The 19,275-nt window shown below is 45.3% G+C and overlaps 19 non-coding genes across 19 annotated transcripts; all 19 read right to left on the bottom strand.

Annotated features, from left to right (window-relative positions):
* Positions 1 to 866: 866 nt before the first annotated feature.
* LOC147677164 (U5 spliceosomal RNA) lies at positions 867 to 981 on the bottom strand. The gene has a single exon (XR_015303142.1). It is a non-coding gene; the product is annotated as a U5 spliceosomal RNA (small nuclear RNA).
* An 897-nt stretch (positions 982 to 1,878) lies between these two features.
* LOC147677163 (U5 spliceosomal RNA) lies at positions 1,879 to 1,993 on the bottom strand. The gene has a single exon (XR_015302853.1). It is a non-coding gene; the product is annotated as a U5 spliceosomal RNA (small nuclear RNA).
* Positions 1,994 to 2,890: 897 nt separating this feature from the next.
* On the bottom strand, positions 2,891 to 3,005 carry LOC147677162 (U5 spliceosomal RNA). Its single transcript, XR_015302852.1, has one exon. It is a non-coding gene; the product is annotated as a U5 spliceosomal RNA (small nuclear RNA).
* Positions 3,006 to 3,901: 896 nt separating this feature from the next.
* LOC147677161 (U5 spliceosomal RNA) lies at positions 3,902 to 4,016 on the bottom strand. The gene has a single exon (XR_015303141.1). It is a non-coding gene; the product is annotated as a U5 spliceosomal RNA (small nuclear RNA).
* Positions 4,017 to 4,913: 897 nt separating this feature from the next.
* Positions 4,914 to 5,028, bottom strand: LOC147677160 (U5 spliceosomal RNA). The gene has a single exon (XR_015303140.1). It is a non-coding gene; the product is annotated as a U5 spliceosomal RNA (small nuclear RNA).
* An 897-nt stretch (positions 5,029 to 5,925) lies between these two features.
* Positions 5,926 to 6,040, bottom strand: LOC147677159 (U5 spliceosomal RNA). Its single transcript, XR_015303139.1, has one exon. It is a non-coding gene; the product is annotated as a U5 spliceosomal RNA (small nuclear RNA).
* An 897-nt stretch (positions 6,041 to 6,937) lies between these two features.
* On the bottom strand, positions 6,938 to 7,052 carry LOC147677158 (U5 spliceosomal RNA). The gene has a single exon (XR_015303137.1). It is a non-coding gene; the product is annotated as a U5 spliceosomal RNA (small nuclear RNA).
* An 897-nt stretch (positions 7,053 to 7,949) lies between these two features.
* On the bottom strand, positions 7,950 to 8,064 carry LOC147677157 (U5 spliceosomal RNA). The gene has a single exon (XR_015302851.1). It is a non-coding gene; the product is annotated as a U5 spliceosomal RNA (small nuclear RNA).
* Positions 8,065 to 8,961: 897 nt separating this feature from the next.
* On the bottom strand, positions 8,962 to 9,076 carry LOC147677156 (U5 spliceosomal RNA). The gene has a single exon (XR_015303136.1). It is a non-coding gene; the product is annotated as a U5 spliceosomal RNA (small nuclear RNA).
* An 897-nt stretch (positions 9,077 to 9,973) lies between these two features.
* On the bottom strand, positions 9,974 to 10,088 carry LOC147677155 (U5 spliceosomal RNA). The gene has a single exon (XR_015303135.1). It is a non-coding gene; the product is annotated as a U5 spliceosomal RNA (small nuclear RNA).
* Positions 10,089 to 10,985: 897 nt separating this feature from the next.
* Positions 10,986 to 11,100, bottom strand: LOC147677154 (U5 spliceosomal RNA). Its single transcript, XR_015303134.1, has one exon. It is a non-coding gene; the product is annotated as a U5 spliceosomal RNA (small nuclear RNA).
* An 897-nt stretch (positions 11,101 to 11,997) lies between these two features.
* LOC147677153 (U5 spliceosomal RNA) lies at positions 11,998 to 12,112 on the bottom strand. Its single transcript, XR_015302904.1, has one exon. It is a non-coding gene; the product is annotated as a U5 spliceosomal RNA (small nuclear RNA).
* Positions 12,113 to 13,009: 897 nt separating this feature from the next.
* Positions 13,010 to 13,124, bottom strand: LOC147677152 (U5 spliceosomal RNA). The gene has a single exon (XR_015302789.1). It is a non-coding gene; the product is annotated as a U5 spliceosomal RNA (small nuclear RNA).
* An 897-nt stretch (positions 13,125 to 14,021) lies between these two features.
* On the bottom strand, positions 14,022 to 14,136 carry LOC147677151 (U5 spliceosomal RNA). Its single transcript, XR_015303133.1, has one exon. It is a non-coding gene; the product is annotated as a U5 spliceosomal RNA (small nuclear RNA).
* An 897-nt stretch (positions 14,137 to 15,033) lies between these two features.
* Positions 15,034 to 15,148, bottom strand: LOC147677150 (U5 spliceosomal RNA). Its single transcript, XR_015303132.1, has one exon. It is a non-coding gene; the product is annotated as a U5 spliceosomal RNA (small nuclear RNA).
* An 897-nt stretch (positions 15,149 to 16,045) lies between these two features.
* On the bottom strand, positions 16,046 to 16,160 carry LOC147677149 (U5 spliceosomal RNA). The gene has a single exon (XR_015303131.1). It is a non-coding gene; the product is annotated as a U5 spliceosomal RNA (small nuclear RNA).
* Positions 16,161 to 17,057: 897 nt separating this feature from the next.
* LOC147677148 (U5 spliceosomal RNA) lies at positions 17,058 to 17,172 on the bottom strand. Its single transcript, XR_015303130.1, has one exon. It is a non-coding gene; the product is annotated as a U5 spliceosomal RNA (small nuclear RNA).
* An 897-nt stretch (positions 17,173 to 18,069) lies between these two features.
* On the bottom strand, positions 18,070 to 18,184 carry LOC147677147 (U5 spliceosomal RNA). Its single transcript, XR_015303129.1, has one exon. It is a non-coding gene; the product is annotated as a U5 spliceosomal RNA (small nuclear RNA).
* Positions 18,185 to 19,081: 897 nt separating this feature from the next.
* Positions 19,082 to 19,196, bottom strand: LOC147677146 (U5 spliceosomal RNA). Its single transcript, XR_015302850.1, has one exon. It is a non-coding gene; the product is annotated as a U5 spliceosomal RNA (small nuclear RNA).
* Between the last annotated feature and the right edge of the window lie 79 nt (positions 19,197 to 19,275).

Raw genomic sequence — 19,275 nt, 5'->3', positions numbered from 1 at the left:
ACCAGATCAAAGACCCTATCATTGCGAGGGTGAGGACCTGAGAGGTATTTGCAGCCTCTAAAAAAGAGGGCAAGAACTAGGCCGGTGAGGGAAACAGGATCAAACTTCAGAGTCTCTGCTCACAGCACAGAAAAGCAAAAAGGTGGGCAGTTCCAAGTGTCTGCCTGGGAATATGCAAATTCTTTTTGTACACACCTCAGCTCATTAGGAGGTGTCGGGGCTGCTGGGCAAGGGGAACGGGAAGCGTGAATCAGGCTTTCACTGAAGTGGCACTGTAGGACTTTCGTCCCCAACGATTTTACGCTTTCCCCACCATCCCTCCAATCGATAGGCTGTGAGCCACCACTGTTCTATGCAAATAGCCATGCACTTTAAGTCCCTTTTTCACACGTATTTTCATTAAAGCTGAATATATAAGTATAGATCTGTATAGGCTGGAGGCACATGAAACAAGACAAACGAGCCCCTTCAAGTGTACCTGAGAGGAATCTGACTCAGGATTGGCCACCCTCTAAGGGCACCCCAACAGGCACAAATAACGGGCAAGTCCTATGAAAAGCGCAGCATGACTCTTGGTGCCACCTTTTAAAAGGAGAGTGACGTCTGGCCTCTGGCAGCAGGAATGTTGAGAAAAGAGAAAATACACTGCCTGCTATCGTGCAGTTTCAAGATAGTCAAGGAAAAGCAATCTCATGCACTGCCCAAGCTCTTTCCCATGATGCACCTCTCCTACACTCTGTCTATGCAAATGAGCAAGCAGAGAGATCAGGAATAAAACACCAAGCTCATGTTCCCTTATAACAGTAGCAGACAACTCCTAAATATTCCCCAACTTCTAATGCTTTTCTTTTAAACAAATGATAAACAGCCTCACCTGTGGTAAGGCTTAAAAAAATTGAATAAACTCGTAAATGTTCCTCTCCACGGAAATCTTTAGTAAAAGGCGAAAGATTTTTTCGTTTTGAAGAGAAACCAGAGTAAGTTAGAATATGGCTCTCTGGGGGTTAGAGGCACCAGATCAAAGACCCTATCATTGCGAGGGTGAGGACCTGAGAGGTATTTGCAGCCTCTAAAAAAGAGGGCAAGAACTAGGCCGGTGAGGGAAACAGGATCAAACTTCAGAGTCTCTGCTCAAAGCACAGAAAAGCAAAAAGGTGGGCAGTTCCAAGTGTCTGCCTGGGAATATGCAAATTCTTTTTGTACACACCTCAGCTCATTAGGAGGTGTCGGGGCTGCTGGGCAAGGGGAACGGGAAGCGTGAATCAGGCTTTCACTGAAGTGGCACTGTAGGACTTTCGTCCCCAACGATTTTACGCTTTCCCCACCATCCCTCCAATCGATAGGCTGTGAGCCACCACTGTTCTATGCAAATAGCCATGCACTTTAAGTCCCTTTTTCACACGTATTTTCATTAAAGCTGAATATATAAGTATAGATCTGTCTAGGCTGGAGGCACATGAAACAAGACAAACGAGCCCCTTCAAGTGTACCTGAGAGGAATCTGACTCAGGATTGGCCACCCTCTAAGGGCACCCCAACAGGCACAAATAACGGGCAAGCCCTATGAAAAGCGCAGCATGACTCTTGGTGCCACCTTTTAAAAGGAGAGTGACGTCTGGCCTCTGGCAGCAGGAATGTTGAGAAAAGAGAAAATACACTGCCTGCTATCGTGCAGTTTCAAGATAGTCAAGTAAAAGCAATCTCATGCACTGCCCAAGCTCTTTCCCATGATGCACCTCTCCTACACTCTGTCTATGCAAATGAGCAAGCAGAGAGATCAGGAATAAAACACCAAGCTCATGTTCCCTTATAACAGTAGCAGACAACTCCTAAATATTCCCCAACTTCTAATGCTTTTCTTTTAAACAAATGATAAACAGCCTCACCTGTGGTAAGGCTTAAAAAAATTGAATAAACTCGTAAATGTTCCTCTACACGAAAATCTTTAGTAAAAGGCGAAAGATTTTTTCGTTTTGAAGAGAAACCAGAGTAAGTTAGAATATGGCTCTCTGGGGGTTAGAGGCACCAGATCAAAGACCCTATCATTGCGAGGGTGAGGACCTGAGAGGTATTTGCAGCCTCTAAAAAAGAGGGCAAGAACTAGGCCGGTGAGGGAAACAGGATCAAACTTCAGAGTCTCTGCTCAAAGCACAGAAAAGCAAAAAGGTGGGCAGTTCCAAGTGTCTGCCTGGGAATATGCAAATTCTTTTTGTACACACCTCAGCTCATTAGGAGGTGTCGGGGCTGCTGGGCAAGGGGAACGGGAAGCGTGAATCAGGCTTTCACTGAAGTGGCACTGTAGGACTTTCGTCCCCAACGATTTTACGCTTTCCCCACCATCCCTCCAATCGATAGGCTGTGAGCCACCACTGTTCTATGCAAATAGCCATGCACTTTAAGTCCCTTTTTCACACGTATTTTCATTAAAGCTGAATATATAAGTATAGATCTGTCTAGGCTGGAGGCACATGAAACAAGACAAACGAGCCCCTTCAAGTGTACCTGAGAGGAATCTGACTCAGGATTGGCCACCCTCTAAGGGCACCCCAACAGGCACAAATAACGGGCAAGCCCTATGAAAAGCGCAGCATGACTCTTGGTGCCACCTTTTAAAAGGAGAGTGACGTCTGGCCTCTGGCAGCAGGAATGTTGAGAAAAGAGAAAATACACTGCCTGCTATCGTGCAGTTTCAAGATAGTCAAGGAAAAGCAATCTCATGCACTGCCCAAGCTCTTTCCCATGATGCACCTCTCCTACACTCTGTCTATGCAAATGAGCAAGCAGAGAGATCAGGAATAAAACACCAAGCTCATGTTCCCTTATAACAGTAGCAGACAACTCCTAAATATTCCCCAACTTCTAATGCTTTTCTTTTAAACAAATGATAAACAGCCTCACCTGTGGTAAGGCTTAAAAAAATTGAATAAACTCGTAAATGTTCCTCTACACGAAAATCTTTAGTAAAAGGCGAAAGATTTTTTCGTTTTGAAGAGAAACCAGAGTAAGTTAGAATATGGCTCTCTGGGGGTTAGAGGCACCAGATCAAAGACCCTATCATTGCGAGGGTGAGGACCTGAGAGGTATTTGCAGCCTCTAAAAAAGAGGGCAAGAACTAGGCCGGTGAGGGAAACAGGATCAAACTTCAGAGTCTCTGCTCAAAGCACAGAAAAGCAAAAAGGTGGGCAGTTCCAAGTGTCTGCCTGGGAATATGCAAATTCTTTTTGTACACACCTCAGCTCATTAGGAGGTGTCGGGGCTGCTGGGCAAGGGGAACGGGAAGCGTGAATCAGGCTTTCACTGAAGTGGCACTGTAGGACTTTTGTCCCCAACGATTTTACGCTTTCCCCACCATCCCTCCAATCGATAGGCTGTGAGCCACCACTGTTCTATGCAAATAGCCATGCACTTTAAGTCCCTTTTCACACGTATTTTCATTAAAGCTGAATATATAAGTATAGATCTGTCTAGGCTGGAGGCACATGAAACAAGACAAACGAGCCCCTTCAAGTGTACCTGAGAGGAATCTGACTCAGGATTGGCCACCCTCTAAGGGCACCCCAACAGGCACAAATAACGGGCAAGCCCTATGAAAAGCGCAGCATGACTCTTGGTGCCACCTTTTAAAAGGAGAGTGACGTCTGGCCTCTGGCAGCAGGAATGTTGAGAAAAGAGAAAATACACTGCCTGCTATCGTGCAGTTTCAAGATAGTCAAGGAAAAGCAATCTCATGCACTGCCCAAGCTCTTTCCCATGATGCACCTCTCCTACACTCTGTCTATGCAAATGAGCAAGCAGAGAGATCAGGAATAAAACACAAAGCTCATGTTCCCTTATAACAGTAGCAGACAACTCCTAAATATTCCCCAACTTCTAATGCTTTTCTTTTAAACAAATGATAAACAGCCTCACCTGTGGTAAGGCTTAAAAAAATTGAATAAACTCGTAAATGTTCCTCTCCACGGAAATCTTTAGTAAAAGGCGAAAGATTTTTTCGTTTTGAAGAGAAACCAGAGTAAGTTAGAATATGGCTCTCTGGGGGTTAGAGGCACCAGATCAAAGACCCTATCATTGCGAGGGTGAGGACCTGAGAGGTATTTGCAGCCTCTAAAAAAGAGGGCAAGAACTAGGCCGGTGAGGGAAACAGGATCAAACTTCAGAGTCTCTGCTCACAGCACAGAAAAGCAAAAAGGTGGGCAGTTCCAAGTGTCTGCCTGGGAATATGCAAATTCTTTTTGTACACACCTCAGCTCATTAGGAGGTGTCGGGGCTGCTGGGCAAGGGGAACGGGAAGCGTGAATCAGGCTTTCACTGAAGTGGCACTGTAGGACTTTCGTCCCCAACGATTTTACGCTTTCCCCACCATCCCTCCAATCGATAGGCTGTGAGCCACCACTGTTCTATGCAAATAGCCATGCACTTTAAGTCCCTTTTTCACACGTATTTTCATTAAAGCTGAATATATAAGTATAGATCTGTCTAGGCTGGAGGCACATGAAACAAGACAAACGAGCCCCTTCAAGTGTACCTGAGAGGAATCTGACTCAGGATTGGCCACCCTCTAAGGGCACCCCAACAGGCACAAATAACGGGCAAGTCCTATGAAAAGCGCAGCATGACTCTTGGTGCCACCTTTTAAAAGGAGAGTGACGTCTGGCCTCTGGCAGCAGGAATGTTGAGAAAAGAGAAAATACACTGCCTGCTATCGTGCAGTTTCAAGATAGTCAAGGAAAAGCAATCTCATGCACTGCCCAAGCTCTTTCCCATGATGCACCTCTCCTACACTCTGTCTATGCAAATGAGCAAGCAGAGAGATCAGGAATAAAACACCAAGCTCATGTTCCCTTATAACAGTAGCAGACAACTCCTAAATATTCCCCAACTTCTAATGCTTTTCTTTTAAACAAATGATAAACAGCCTCACCTGTGGTAAGGCTTAAAAAAATTGAATAAACTCGTAAATGTTCCTCTCCACGGAAATCTTTAGTAAAAGGCGAAAGATTTTTTCGTTTTGAAGAGAAACCAGAGTAAGTTAGAATATGGCTCTCTGGGGGTTAGAGGCACCAGATCAAAGACCCTATCATTGCGAGGGTGAGGACCTGAGAGGTATTTGCAGCCTCTAAAAAAGAGGGCAAGAACTAGGCCGGTGAGGGAAACAGGATCAAACTTCAGAGTCTCTGCTCACAGCACAGAAAAGCAAAAAGGTGGGCAGTTCCAAGTGTCTGCCTGGGAATATGCAAATTCTTTTTGTACACACCTCAGCTCATTAGGAGGTGTCGGGGCTGCTGGGCAAGGGGAACGGGAAGCGTGAATCAGGCTTTCACTGAAGTGGCACTGTAGGACTTTCGTCCCCAACGATTTTACGCTTTCCCCACCATCCCTCCAATCGATAGGCTGTGAGCCACCACTGTTCTATGCAAATAGCCATGCACTTTAAGTCCCTTTTTCACACGTATTTTCATTAAAGCTGAATATATAAGTATAGATCTGTCTAGGCTGGAGGCACATGAAACAAGACAAACGAGCCCCTTCAAGTGTACCTGAGAGGAATCTGACTCAGGATTGGCCACCCTCTAAGGGCACCCCAACAGGCACAAATAACGGGCAAGTCCTATGAAAAGCGCAGCATGACTCTTGGTGCCACCTTTTAAAAGGAGAGTGACGTCTGGCCTCTGGCAGCAGGAATGTTGAGAAAAGAGAAAATACACTGCCTGCTATCGTGCAGTTTCAAGATAGTCAAGCAAAAGCAATCTCATGCACTGCCCAAGCTCTTTCCCATGATGCACCTCTCCTACACTCTGTCTATGCAAATGAGCAAGCAGAGAGATCAGGAATAAAACACCAAGCTCATGTTCCCTTATAACAGTAGCAGACAACTCCTAAATATTCCCCAACTTCTAATGCTTTTCTTTTAAACAAATGATAAACAGCCTCACCTGTGGTAAGGCTTAAAAAAATTGAATAAACTCGTAAATGTTCCTCTCCACGGAAATCTTTAGTAAAAGGCGAAAGATTTTTTCGTTTTGAAGAGAAACCAGAGTAAGTTAGAATATGGCTCTCTGGGGGTTAGAGGCACCAGATCAAAGACCCTATCATTGCGAGGGTGAGGACCTGAGAGGTATTTGCAGCCTCTAAAAAAGAGGGCAAGAACTAGGCCGGTGAGGGAAACAGGATCAAACTTCAGAGTCTCTGCTCACAGCACAGAAAAGCAAAAAGGTGGGCAGTTCCAAGTGTCTGCCTGGGAATATGCAAATTCTTTTTGTACACACCTCAGCTCATTAGGAGGTGTCGGGGCTGCTGGGCAAGGGGAACGGGAAGCGTGAATCAGGCTTTCACTGAAGTGGCACTGTAGGACTTTCGTCCCCAACGATTTTACGCTTTCCCCACCATCCCTCCAATCGATAGGCTGTGAGCCACCACTGTTCTATGCAAATAGCCATGCACTTTAAGTCCCTTTTTCACACGTATTTTCATTAAAGCTGAATATATAAGTATAGATCTGTATAGGCTGGAGGCACATGAAACAAGACAAACGAGCCCCTTCAAGTGTACCTGAGAGGAATCTGACTCAGGATTGGCCACCCTCTAAGGGCACCCCAACAGGCACAAATAACGGGCAAGTCCTATGAAAAGCGCAGCATGACTCTTGGTGCCACCTTTTAAAAGGAGAGTGACGTCTGGCCTCTGGCAGCAGGAATGTTGAGAAAAGAGAAAATACACTGCCTGCTATCGTGCAGTTTCAAGATAGTCAAGGAAAAGCAATCTCATGCACTGCCCAAGCTCTTTCCCATGATGCACCTCTCCTACACTCTGTCTATGCAAATGAGCAAGCAGAGAGATCAGGAATAAAACACCAAGCTCATGTTCCCTTATAACAGTAGCAGACAACTCCTAAATATTCCCCAACTTCTAATGCTTTTCTTTTAAACAAATGATAAACAGCCTCACCTGTGGTAAGGCTTAAAAAAATTGAATAAACTCGTAAATGTTCCTCTCCACGGAAATCTTTAGTAAAAGGCGAAAGATTTTTTCGTTTTGAAGAGAAACCAGAGTAAGTTAGAATATGGCTCTCTGGGGGTTAGAGGCACCAGATCAAAGACCCTATCATTGCGAGGGTGAGGACCTGAGAGGTATTTGCAGCCTCTAAAAAAGAGGGCAAGAACTAGGCCGGTGAGGGAAACAGGATCAAACTTCAGAGTCTCTGCTCAAAGCACAGAAAAGCAAAAAGGTGGGCAGTTCCAAGTGTCTGCCTGGGAATATGCAAATTCTTTTTGTACACACCTCAGCTCATTAGGAGGTGTCGGGGCTGCTGGGCAAGGGGAACGGGAAGCGTGAATCAGGCTTTCACTGAAGTGGCACTGTAGGACTTTCGTCCCCAACGATTTTACGCTTTCCCCACCATCCCTCCAATCGATAGGCTGTGAGCCACCACTGTTCTATGCAAATAGCCATGCACTTTAAGTCCCTTTTTCACACGTATTTTCATTAAAGCTGAATATATAAGTATAGATCTGTCTAGGCTGGAGGCACATGAAACAAGACAAACGAGCCCCTTCAAGTGTACCTGAGAGGAATCTGACTCAGGATTGGCCACCCTCTAAGGGCACCCCAACAGGCACAAATAACGGGCAAGCCCTATGAAAAGCGCAGCATGACTCTTGGTGCCACCTTTTAAAAGGAGAGTGACGTCTGGCCTCTGGCAGCAGGAATGTTGAGAAAAGAGAAAATACACTGCCTGCTATCGTGCAGTTTCAAGATAGTCAAGGAAAAGCAATCTCATGCACTGCCCAAGCTCTTTCCCATGATGCACCTCTCCTACACTCTGTCTATGCAAATGAGCAAGCAGAGAGATCAGGAATAAAACACCAAGCTCATGTTCCCTTATAACAGTAGCAGACAACTCCTAAATATTCCCCAACTTCTAATGCTTTTCTTTTAAACAAATGATAAACAGCCTCACCTGTGGTAAGGCTTAAAAAAATTGAATAAACTCGTAAATGTTCCTCTACACGAAAATCTTTAGTAAAAGGCGAAAGATTTTTTCGTTTTGAAGAGAAACCAGAGTAAGTTAGAATATGGCTCTCTGGGGGTTAGAGGCACCAGATCAAAGACCCTATCATTGCGAGGGTGAGGACCTGAGAGGTATTTGCAGCCTCTAAAAAAGAGGGCAAGAACTAGGCCGGTGAGGGAAACAGGATCAAACTTCAGAGTCTCTGCTCAAAGCACAGAAAAGCAAAAAGGTGGGCAGTTCCAAGTGTCTGCCTGGGAATATGCAAATTCTTTTTGTACACACCTCAGCTCATTAGGAGGTGTCGGGGCTGCTGGGCAAGGGGAACGGGAAGCGTGAATCAGGCTTTCACTGAAGTGGCACTGTAGGACTTTCGTCCCCAACGATTTTACGCTTTCCCCACCATCCCTCCAATCGATAGGCTGTGAGCCACCACTGTTCTATGCAAATAGCCATGCACTTTAAGTCCCTTTTTCACACGTATTTTCATTAAAGCTGAATATATAAGTATAGATCTGTCTAGGCTGGAGGCACATGAAACAAGACAAACGAGCCCCTTCAAGTGTACCTGAGAGGAATCTGACTCAGGATTGGCCACCCTCTAAGGGCACCCCAACAGGCACAAATAACGGGCAAGCCCTATGAAAAGCGCAGCATGACTCTTGGTGCCACCTTTTAAAAGGAGAGTGACGTCTGGCCTCTGGCAGCAGGAATGTTGAGAAAAGAGAAAATACACTGCCTGCTATCGTGCAGTTTCAAGATAGTCAAGGAAAAGCAATCTCATGCACTGCCCAAGCTCTTTCCCATGATGCACCTCTCCTACACTCTGTCTATGCAAATGAGCAAGCAGAGAGATCAGGAATAAAACACCAAGCTCATGTTCCCTTATAACAGTAGCAGACAACTCCTAAATATTCCCCAACTTCTAATGCTTTTCTTTTAAACAAATGATAAACAGCCTCACCTGTGGTAAGGCTTAAAAAAATTGAATAAACTCGTAAATGTTCCTCTCCACGGAAATCTTTAGTAAAAGGCGAAAGATTTTTTCGTTTTGAAGAGAAACCAGAGTAAGTTAGAATATGGCTCTCTGGGGGTTAGAGGCACCAGATCAAAGACCCTATCATTGCGAGGGTGAGGACCTGAGAGGTATTTGCAGCCTCTAAAAAAGAGGGCAAGAACTAGGCCGGTGAGGGAAACAGGATCAAACTTCAGAGTCTCTGCTCACAGCACAGAAAAGCAAAAAGGTGGGCAGTTCCAAGTGTCTGCCTGGGAATATGCAAATTCTTTTTGTACACACCTCAGCTCATTAGGAGGTGTCGGGGCTGCTGGGCAAGGGGAACGGGAAGCGTGAATCAGGCTTTCACTGAAGTGGCACTGTAGGACTTTCGTCCCCAACGATTTTACGCTTTCCCCACCATCCCTCCAATCGATAGGCTGTGAGCCACCACTGTTCTATGCAAATAGCCATGCACTTTAAGTCCCTTTTTCACACGTATTTTCATTAAAGCTGAATATATAAGTATAGATCTGTCTAGGCTGGAGGCACATGAAACAAGACAAACGAGCCCCTTCAAGTGTACCTGAGAGGAATCTGACTCAGGATTGGCCACCCTCTAAGGGCACCCCAACAGGCACAAATAACGGGCAAGTCCTATGAAAAGCGCAGCATGACTCTTGGTGCCACCTTTTAAAAGGAGAGTGACGTCTGGCCTCTGGCAGCAGGAATGTTGAGAAAAGAGAAAATACACTGCCTGCTATCGTGCAGTTTCAAGATAGTCAAGGAAAAGCAATCTCATGCACTGCCCAAGCTCTTTCCCATGATGCACCTCTCCTACACTCTGTCTATGCAAATGAGCAAGCAGAGAGATCAGGAATAAAACACCAAGCTCATGTTCCCTTATAACAGTAGCAGACAACTCCTAAATATTCCCCAACTTCTAATGCTTTTCTTTTAAACAAATGATAAACAGCCTCACCTGTGGTAAGGCTTAAAAAAATTGAATAAACTCGTAAATGTTCCTCTCCACGGAAATCTTTAGTAAAAGGCGAAAGATTTTTTCGTTTTGAAGAGAAACCAGAGTAAGTTAGAATATGGCTCTCTGGGGGTTAGAGGCACCAGATCAAAGACCCTATCATTGCGAGGGTGAGGACCTGAGAGGTATTTGCAGCCTCTAAAAAAGAGGGCAAGAACTAGGCCGGTGAGGGAAACAGGATCAAACTTCAGAGTCTCTGCTCACAGCACAGAAAAGCAAAAAGGTGGGCAGTTCCAAGTGTCTGCCTGGGAATATGCAAATTCTTTTTGTACACACCTCAGCTCATTAGGAGGTGTCGGGGCTGCTGGGCAAGGGGAACGGGAAGCGTGAATCAGGCTTTCACTGAAGTGGCACTGTAGGACTTTCGTCCCCAACGATTTTACGCTTTCCCCACCATCCCTCCAATCGATAGGCTGTGAGCCACCACTGTTCTATGCAAATAGCCATGCACTTTAAGTCCCTTTTTCACACGTATTTTCATTAAAGCTGAATATATAAGTATAGATCTGTATAGGCTGGAGGCACATGAAACCAGACAAATGAGCCCCTTCAAGTGTACCTGAGAGGAATCTGACTCAGGATTGGCCACCCTCTAAGGGCACCCCAAGAGGCACAAATAACGGGCAAGTCCTATGAAAAGCGCAGCATGACTCTTGGTGCCACCTTTTAAAAGGAGAGTGACGTCTGGCCTCTGGCAGCAGGAATGTTGAGAAAAGAGAAAATACACTGCCTGCTATCGTGCAGTTTCAAGATAGTCAAGGAAAAGCAATCTCATGCACTGCCCAAGCTCTTTCCCATGATGCACCTCTCCTACACTCTGTCTATGCAAATGAGCAAGCAGAGAGATCAGGAATAAAACACCAAGCTCATGTTCCCTTATAACAGTAGCAGACAACTCCTAAATATTCCCCAACTTCTAATGCTTTTCTTTTAAACAAATGATAAACAGCCTCACCTGTGGTAAGGCTTAAAAAAATTGAATAAACTCGTAAATGTTCCTCTCCACGGAAATCTTTAGTAAAAGGCGAAAGATTTTTTCGTTTTGAAGAGAAACCAGAGTAAGTTAGAATATGGCTCTCTGGGGGTTAGAGGCACCAGATCAAAGACCCTATCATTGCGAGGGTGAGGACCTGAGAGGTATTTGCAGCCTCTAAAAAAGAGGGCAAGAACTAGGCCGGTGAGGGAAACAGGATCAAACTTCAGAGTCTCTGCTCAAAGCACAGAAAAGCAAAAAGGTGGGCAGTTCCAAGTGTCTGCCTGGGAATATGCAAATTCTTTTTGTACACACCTCAGCTCATTAGGAGGTGTCGGGGCTGCTGGGCAAGGGGAACGGGAAGCGTGAATCAGGCTTTCACTGAAGTGGCACTGTAGGACTTTCGTCCCCAACGATTTTACGCTTTCCCCACCATCCCTCCAATCGATAGGCTGTGAGCCACCACTGTTCTATGCAAATAGCCATGCACTTTAAGTCCCTTTTTCACACGTATTTTCATTAAAGCTGAATATATAAGTATAGATCTGTCTAGGCTGGAGGCACATGAAACAAGACAAACGAGCCCCTTCAAGTGTACCTGAGAGGAATCTGACTCAGGATTGGCCACCCTCTAAGGGCACCCCAACAGGCACAAATAACGGGCAAGCCCTATGAAAAGCGCAGCATGACTCTTGGTGCCACCTTTTAAAAGGAGAGTGACGTCTGGCCTCTGGCAGCAGGAATGTTGAGAAAGGAGAAAATACACTGCCTGCTATCGTGCAGTTTCAAGATAGTCAAGGAAAAGCAATCTCATGCACTGCCCAAGCTCTTTCCCATGATGCACCTCTCCTACACTCTGTCTATGCAAATGAGCAAGCAGAGAGATCAGGAATAAAACACCAAGCTCATGTTCCCTTATAACAGTAGCAGACAACTCCTAAATATTCCCCAACTTCTAATGCTTTTCTTTTAAACAAATGATAAACAGCCTCACCTGTGGTAAGGCTTAAAAAAATTGAATAAACTCGTAAATGTTCCTCTACACGAAAATCTTTAGTAAAAGGCGAAAGATTTTTTCATTTTGAAGAGAAACCAGAGTAAGTTAGAATATGGCTCTCTGGGGGTTAGAGGCACCAGATCAAAGACCCTATCATTGCGAGGGTGAGGACCTGAGAGGTATTTGCAGCCTCTAAAAAAGAGGGCAAGAACTAGGCCGGTGAGGGAAACAGGATCAAACTTCAGAGTCTCTGCTCAAAGCACAGAAAAGCAAAAAGGTGGGCAGTTCCAAGTGTCTGCCTGGGAATATGCAAATTCTTTTTGTACACACCTCAGCTCATTAGGAGGTGTCGGGGCTGCTGGGCAAGGGGAACGGGAAGCGTGAATCAGGCTTTCACTGAAGTGGCACTGTAGGACTTTCGTCCCCAACGATTTTACGCTTTCCCCACCATCCCTCCAATCGATAGGCTGTGAGCCACCACTGTTCTATGCAAATAGCCATGCACTTTAAGTCCCTTTTTCACACGTATTTTCATTAAAGCTGAATATATAAGTATAGATCTGTCTAGGCTGGAGGCACATGAAACAAGACAAACGAGCCCCTTCAAGTGTACCTGAGAGGAATCTGACTCAGGATTGGCCACCCTCTAAGGGCACCCCAACAGGCACAAATAACGGGCAAGCCCTATGAAAAGCGCAGCATGACTCTTGGTGCCACCTTTTAAAAGGAGAGTGACGTCTGGCCTCTGGCAGCAGGAATGTTGAGAAAAGAGAAAATACACTGCCTGCTATCGTGCAGTTTCAAGATAGTCAAGGAAAAGCAATCTCATGCACTGCCCAAGCTCTTTCCCATGATGCACCTCTCCTACACTCTGTCTATGCAAATGAGCAAGCAGAGAGATCAGGAATAAAACACCAAGCTCATGTTCCCTTATAACAGTAGCAGACAACTCCTAAATATTCCCCAACTTCTAATGCTTTTCTTTTAAACAAATGATAAACAGCCTCACCTGTGGTAAGGCTTAAAAAAATTGAATAAACTCATAAATGTTCCTCTACACGAAAATCTTTAGTAAAAGGCGAAAGATTTTTTCGTTTTGAAGAGAAACCAGAGTAAGTTAGAATATGGCTCTCTGGGGGTTAGAGGCACCAGATCAAAGACCCTATCATTGCGAGGGTGAGGACCTGAGAGGTATTTGCAGCCTCTAAAAAAGAGGGCAAGAACTAGGCCGGTGAGGGAAACAGGATCAAACTTCAGAGTCTCTGCTCAAAGCACAGAAAAGCAAAAAGGTGGGCAGTTCCAAGTGTCTGCCTGGGAATATGCAAATTCTTTTTGTACACACCTCAGCTCATTAGGAGGTGTCGGGGCTGCTGGGCAAGGGGAACGGGAAGCGTGAATCAGGCTTTCACTGAAGTGGCACTGTAGGACTTTCGTCCCCAACGATTTTACGCTTTCCCCACCATCCCTCCAATCGATAGGCTGTGAGCCACCACTGTTCTATGCAAATAGCCATGCACTTTAAGTCCCTTTTTCACACGTATTTTCATTAAAGCTGAATATATAAGTATAGATCTGTATAGGCTGGAGGCACATGAAACAAGACAAACGAGCCCCTTCAAGTGTACCTGAGAGGAATCTGACTCAGGATTGGCCACCCTCTAAGGGCACCCCAACAGGCACAAATAACGGGCAAGTCCTATGAAAAGCGCAGCATGACTCTTGGTGCCACCTTTTAAAAGGAGAGTGACGTCTGGCCTCTGGCAGCAGGAATGTTGAGAAAAGAGAAAATACACTGCCTGCTATCGTGCAGTTTCAAGATAGTCAAGGAAAAGCAATCTCATGCACTGCCCAAGCTCTTTCCCATGATGCACCTCTCCTACACTCTGTCTATGCAAATGAGCAAGCAGAGAGATCAGGAATAAAACACCAAGCTCATGTTCCCTTATAAAAGTAGCAGACAACTCCTAAATATTCCCCAACTTCTAATGCTTTTCTTTTAAACAAATGATAAACAGCCTCACCTGTGGTAAGGCTTAAAAAAATTGAATAAACTCGTAAATGTTCCTCTCCACGGAAATCTTTAGTAAAAGGCGAAAGATTTTTTCGTTTTGAAGAGAAACCAGAGTAAGTTAGAATATGGCTCTCTGGGGGTTAGAGGCACCAGATCAAAGACCCTATCATTGCGAGGGTGAGGACCTGAGAGGTATTTGCAGCCTCTAAAAAAGAGGGCAAGAACTAGGCCGGTGAGGGAAACAGGATCAAACTTCAGAGTCTCTGCTCACAGCACAGAAAAGCAAAAAGGTGGGCAGTTCCAAGTGTCTGCCTGGGAATATGCAAATTCTTTTTGTACACACCTCAGCTCATTAGGAGGTGTCGGGGCTGCTGGGCAAGGGGAACGGGAAGCGTGAATCAGGCTTTCACTGAAGTGGCACTGTAGGACTTTCGTCCCCAACGATTTTACGCTTTCCCCACCATCCCTCCAATCGATAGGCTGTGAGCCACCACTGTTCTATGCAAATAGCCATGCACTTTAAGTCCCTTTTTCACACGTATTTTCATTAAAGCTGAATATATAAGTATAGATCTGTCTAGGCTGGAGGCACATGAAACAAGACAAACGAGCCCCTTCAAGTGTACCTGAGAGGAATCTGACTCAGGATTGGCCACCCTCTAAGGGCACCCCAACAGGCACAAATAACGGGCAAGTCCTATGAAAAGCGCAGCATGACTCTTGGTGCCACCTTTTAAAAGGAGAGTGACGTCTGGCCTCTGGCAGCAGGAATGTTGAGAAAAGAGAAAATACACTGCCTGCTATCGTGCAGTTTCAAGATAGTCAAGGAAAAGCAATCTCATGCACTGCCCAAGCTCTTTCCCATGATGCACCTCTCCTACACTCTGTCTATGCAAATGAGCAAGCAGAGAGATCAGGAATAAAACACCAAGCTCATGTTCCCTTATAACAGTAGCAGACAACTCCTAAATATTCCCCAACTTCTAATGCTTTTCTTTTAAACAAATGATAAACAGCCTCACCTGTGGTAAGGCTTAAAAAAATTGAATAAACTCGTAAATGTTCCTCTCCACGGAAATCTTTAGTAAAAGGCGAAAGATTTTTTCGTTTTGAAGAGAAACCAGAGTAAGTTAGAAAATGGCTCTCTGGGGGTTAGAGGCACCAGATCAAAGACCCTATCATTGCGAGGGTGAGGACCTGAGAGGTATTTGCAGCCTCTAAAAAAGAGGGCAAGAACTAGGCCGGTGAGGGAAACAGGATCAAACTTCAGAGTCTCTGCTCACAGCACAGAAAAGCAAAAAGGTGGGCAGTTCCAAGTGTCTGCCTGGGAATATGCAAATTCTTTTTGTACACACCTCAGCTCATTAGGAGGTGTCGGGGCTGCTGGGCAAGGGGAACGGGAAGCGTGAATCAGGCTTTCACTGAAGTGGCACTGTAGGACTTTCGTCCCCAACGATTTTACGCTTTCCCCACCATCCCTCCAATCGATAGGCTGTGAGCCACCACTGTTCTATGCAAATAGCCATGCACTTTAAGTCCCTTTTTCACACGTATTTTCATTAAAGCTGAATATATAAGTATAGATCTGTCTAGGCTGGAGGCACATGAAACAAGACAAACGAGCCCCTTCAAGTGTACCTGAGAGGAATCTGACTCAGGATTGGCCACCCTCTAAGGGCACCCCAACAGGCACAAATAACGGGCAAGTCCTATGAAAAGCGCAGCATGACTCTTGGTGCCACCTTTTAAAAGGAGAGTGACGTCTGGCCTCTGGCAGCAGGAATGTTGAGAAAAGAGAAAATACACTGCCTGCTATCGTGCAGTTTCAAGATAGTCAAGGAAAAGCAATCTCATGCACTGCCCAAGCTCTTTCCCATGATGCACCTCTCCTACACTCTGTCTATGCAAATGAGCAAGCAGAGAGATCAGGAATAAAACACCAAGCTCATGTTCCCTTATAACAGTAGCAGACAACTCCTAAATATTCCCCAACTTCTAATGCTTTTCTTTTAAACAAATGATAAACAGCCTCACCTGTGGTAAGGCTTAAAAAAATTGAATAAACTCGTAAATGTTCCTCTCCACGGAAATCTTTAGTAAAAGGCGAAAGATTTTTTCGTTTTGAAGAGAAACCAGAGTAAGTTAGAATATGGCTCTCTGGGGGTTAGAGGCACCAGATCAAAGACCCTATCATTGCGAGGGTGAGGACCTGAGAGGTATTTGCAGCCTCTAAAAAAGAGGGCAAGAACTAGGCCGGTGAGGGAAACAGGATCAAACTTCAGAGTCTCTGCTCACAGCACAGAAAAGCAAAAAGGTGGGCAGTTCCAAGTGTCTGCCTGGGAATATGCAAATTCTTTTTGTACACACCTCAGCTCATTAGGAGGTGTCGGGGCTGCTGGGCAAGGGGAACGGGAAGCGTGAATCAGGCTTTCACTGAAGTGGCACTGTAGGACTTTCGTCCCCAACGATTTTACGCTTTCCCCACCATCCCTCCAATCGATAGGCTGTGAGCCACCACTGTTCTATGCAAATAGCCATGCACTTTAAGTCCCTTTTTCACACGTATTTTCATTAAAGCTGAATATATAAGTATAGATCTGTCTAGGCTGGAGGCACATGAAACAAGACAAACGAGCCCCTTCAAGTGTACCTGAGAGGAATCTGACTCAGGATTGGCCACCCTCTAAGGGCACCCCAACAGGCACAAATAACGGGCAAGTCCTATGAAAAGCGCAGCATGACTCTTGGTGCCACCTTTTAAAAGGAGAGTGACGTCTGGCCTCTGGCAGCAGGAATGTTGAGAAAAGAGAAAATACACTGCCTGCTATCGTGCAGTTTCAAGATAGTCAAGGAAAAGCAATCTCATGCACTGCCCAAGCTCTTTCCCATGATGCACCTCTCCTACACTCTGTCTATGCAAATGAGCAAGCAGAGAGATCAGGAATAAAACACCAAGCTCATGTTCCCTTATAACAGTAGCAGACAACTCCTAAATATTCCCCAACTTCTAATGCTTTTCTTTTAAACAAATGATAAACAGCCTCACCTGTGGTAAGGCTTAAAAAAATTGAATAAACTCGTAAATGTTCCTCTCCACGGAAATCTTTAGTAAAAGGCGAAAGATTTTTTCGTTTTGAAGAGAAACCAGAGTAAGTTAGAATATGGCTCTCTGGGGGTTAGAGGCACCAGATCAAAGACCCTATCATTGCGAGGGTGAGGACCTGAGAGGTATTTGCAGCCTCTAAAAAAGAGGGCAAGAACTAGGCCGGTGAGGGAAACAGGATCAAACTTCAGAGTCTCTGCTCACAGCACAGAAAAGCAAAAAGGTGGGCAGTTCCAAGTGTCTGCCTGGGAATATGCAAATTCTTTTTGTACACACCTCAGCTCATTAGGAGGTGTCGGGGCTGCTGGGCAAGGGGAACGGGAAGCGTGAATCAGGCTTTCACTGAAGTGGCACTGTAGGACTTTCGTCCCCAACGATTTTACGCTTTCCCCACCATCCCTCCAATCGATAGGCTGTGAGCCACCACTGTTCTATGCAAATAGCCATGCACTTTAAGTCCCTTTTTCACACGTATTTTCATTAAAGCTGAATATATAAGTATAGATCTGTATAGGCTGGAGGCACATGAAACAAGACAAACGAGCCCCTTCAAGTGTACCTGAGAGGAATCTGACTCAGGATTGGCCACCCTCTAAGGGCACCCCAACAGGCACAAATAACGGGCAAGTCCTATGAAAAGCGCAGCATGACTCTTGGTGCCACCTTTTAAAAGGAGAGTGACGTCTGGCCTCTGGCAGCAGGAATGTTGAGAAAAGAGAAAATACACTGCCTGCTATCGTGCAGTTTCAAGATAGTCAAGGAAAAGCAATCTCATGCACTGCCCAAGCTCTTTCCCATGATGCACCTCTCCTACACTCTGTCTATGCAAATGAGCAAGCAGAGAGATCAGGAATAAAACACCAAGCTCATGTTCCCTTATAACAGTAGCAGACAACTCCTAAATATTCCCCAACTTCTAATGCTTTTCTTTTAAACAAATGATAAACAGCCTCACCTGTGGTAAGGCTTAAAAAAATTGAATAAACTCGTAAATGTTCCTCTCCACGGAAATCTTTAGTAAAAGGCGAAAGATTTTTTCGTTTTGAAGAGAAACCAGAGTAAGTTAGAATATGGCTCTCTGGGGGTTAGAGGCACCAGATCAAAGACCCTATCATTGCGAGGGTGAGGACCTGAGAGGTATTTGCAGCCTCTAAAAAAGAGGGCAAGAACTAGGCCGGTGAGGGAAACAGGATCAAACTTCAGAGTCTCTGCTCAAAGCACAGAAAAGCAAAAAGGTGGGCAGTTCCAAGTGTCTGCCTGGGAATATGCAAATTCTTTTTGTACACACCTCAGCTCATTAGGAGGTGTCGGGGCTGCTGGGCAAGGGGAACGGGAAGCGTGAATCAGGCTTTCACTGAAGTGGCACTGTAGGACTTTCGTCCCCAACGATTTTACGCTTTCCCCACCATCCCTCCAATCGATAGGCTGTGAGCCACCACTGTTCTATGCAAATAGCCATGCACTTTAAGTCCCTTTTTCACACGTATTTTCATTAAAGCTGAATATATAAGTATAGATCTGTCTAGGCTGGAGGCACATGAAACAAGACAAACGAGCCCCTTCAAGTGTACCTGAGAGGAATCTGACTCAGGATTGGCCACCCTCTAAGGGCACCCCAACAGGCACAAATAACGGGCAAGCCCTATGAAAAGCGCAGCATGACTCTTGGTGCCACCTTTTAAAAGGAGAGTGACGTCTGGCCTCTGGCAGCAGGAATGTTGAGAAAAGAGAAAATACACTGCCTGCTATCGTGCAGTTTCAAGATAGTCAAGGAAAAGCAATCTCATGCACTGCCCAAGCTCTTTCCCATGATGCACCTCTCCTACACTCTGTCTATGCAAATGAGCAAGCAGAGAGATCAGGAATAAAACACCAAGCTCATGTTCCCTTATAACAGTAGCAGACAACTCCTAAATATTCCCCAACTTCTAATGCTTTTCTTTTAAACAAATGATAAACAGCCTCACCTGTGGTAAGGCTTAAAAAAATTGAATAAACTCGTAAATGTTCCTCTACACGAAAATCTTTAGTAAAAGGCGAAAGATTTTTTCGTTTTGAAGAGAAACCAGAGTAAGTTAGAATATGGCTCTCTGGGGGTTAGAGGCACCAGATCAAAGACCCTATCATTGCGAGGGTGAGGACCTGAGAGGTAT

Source organism: Lissotriton vulgaris, chromosome 12, assembly GCF_964263255.1.
Source record: "Lissotriton vulgaris chromosome 12, aLisVul1.2, whole genome shotgun sequence".
NCBI lineage: Eukaryota > Metazoa > Chordata > Amphibia > Caudata > Salamandridae > Lissotriton > Lissotriton vulgaris.
The sequence above is the reverse complement of the archived record's forward strand: the minus strand, read 5'-3'. Positions and strand labels throughout refer to the sequence as shown.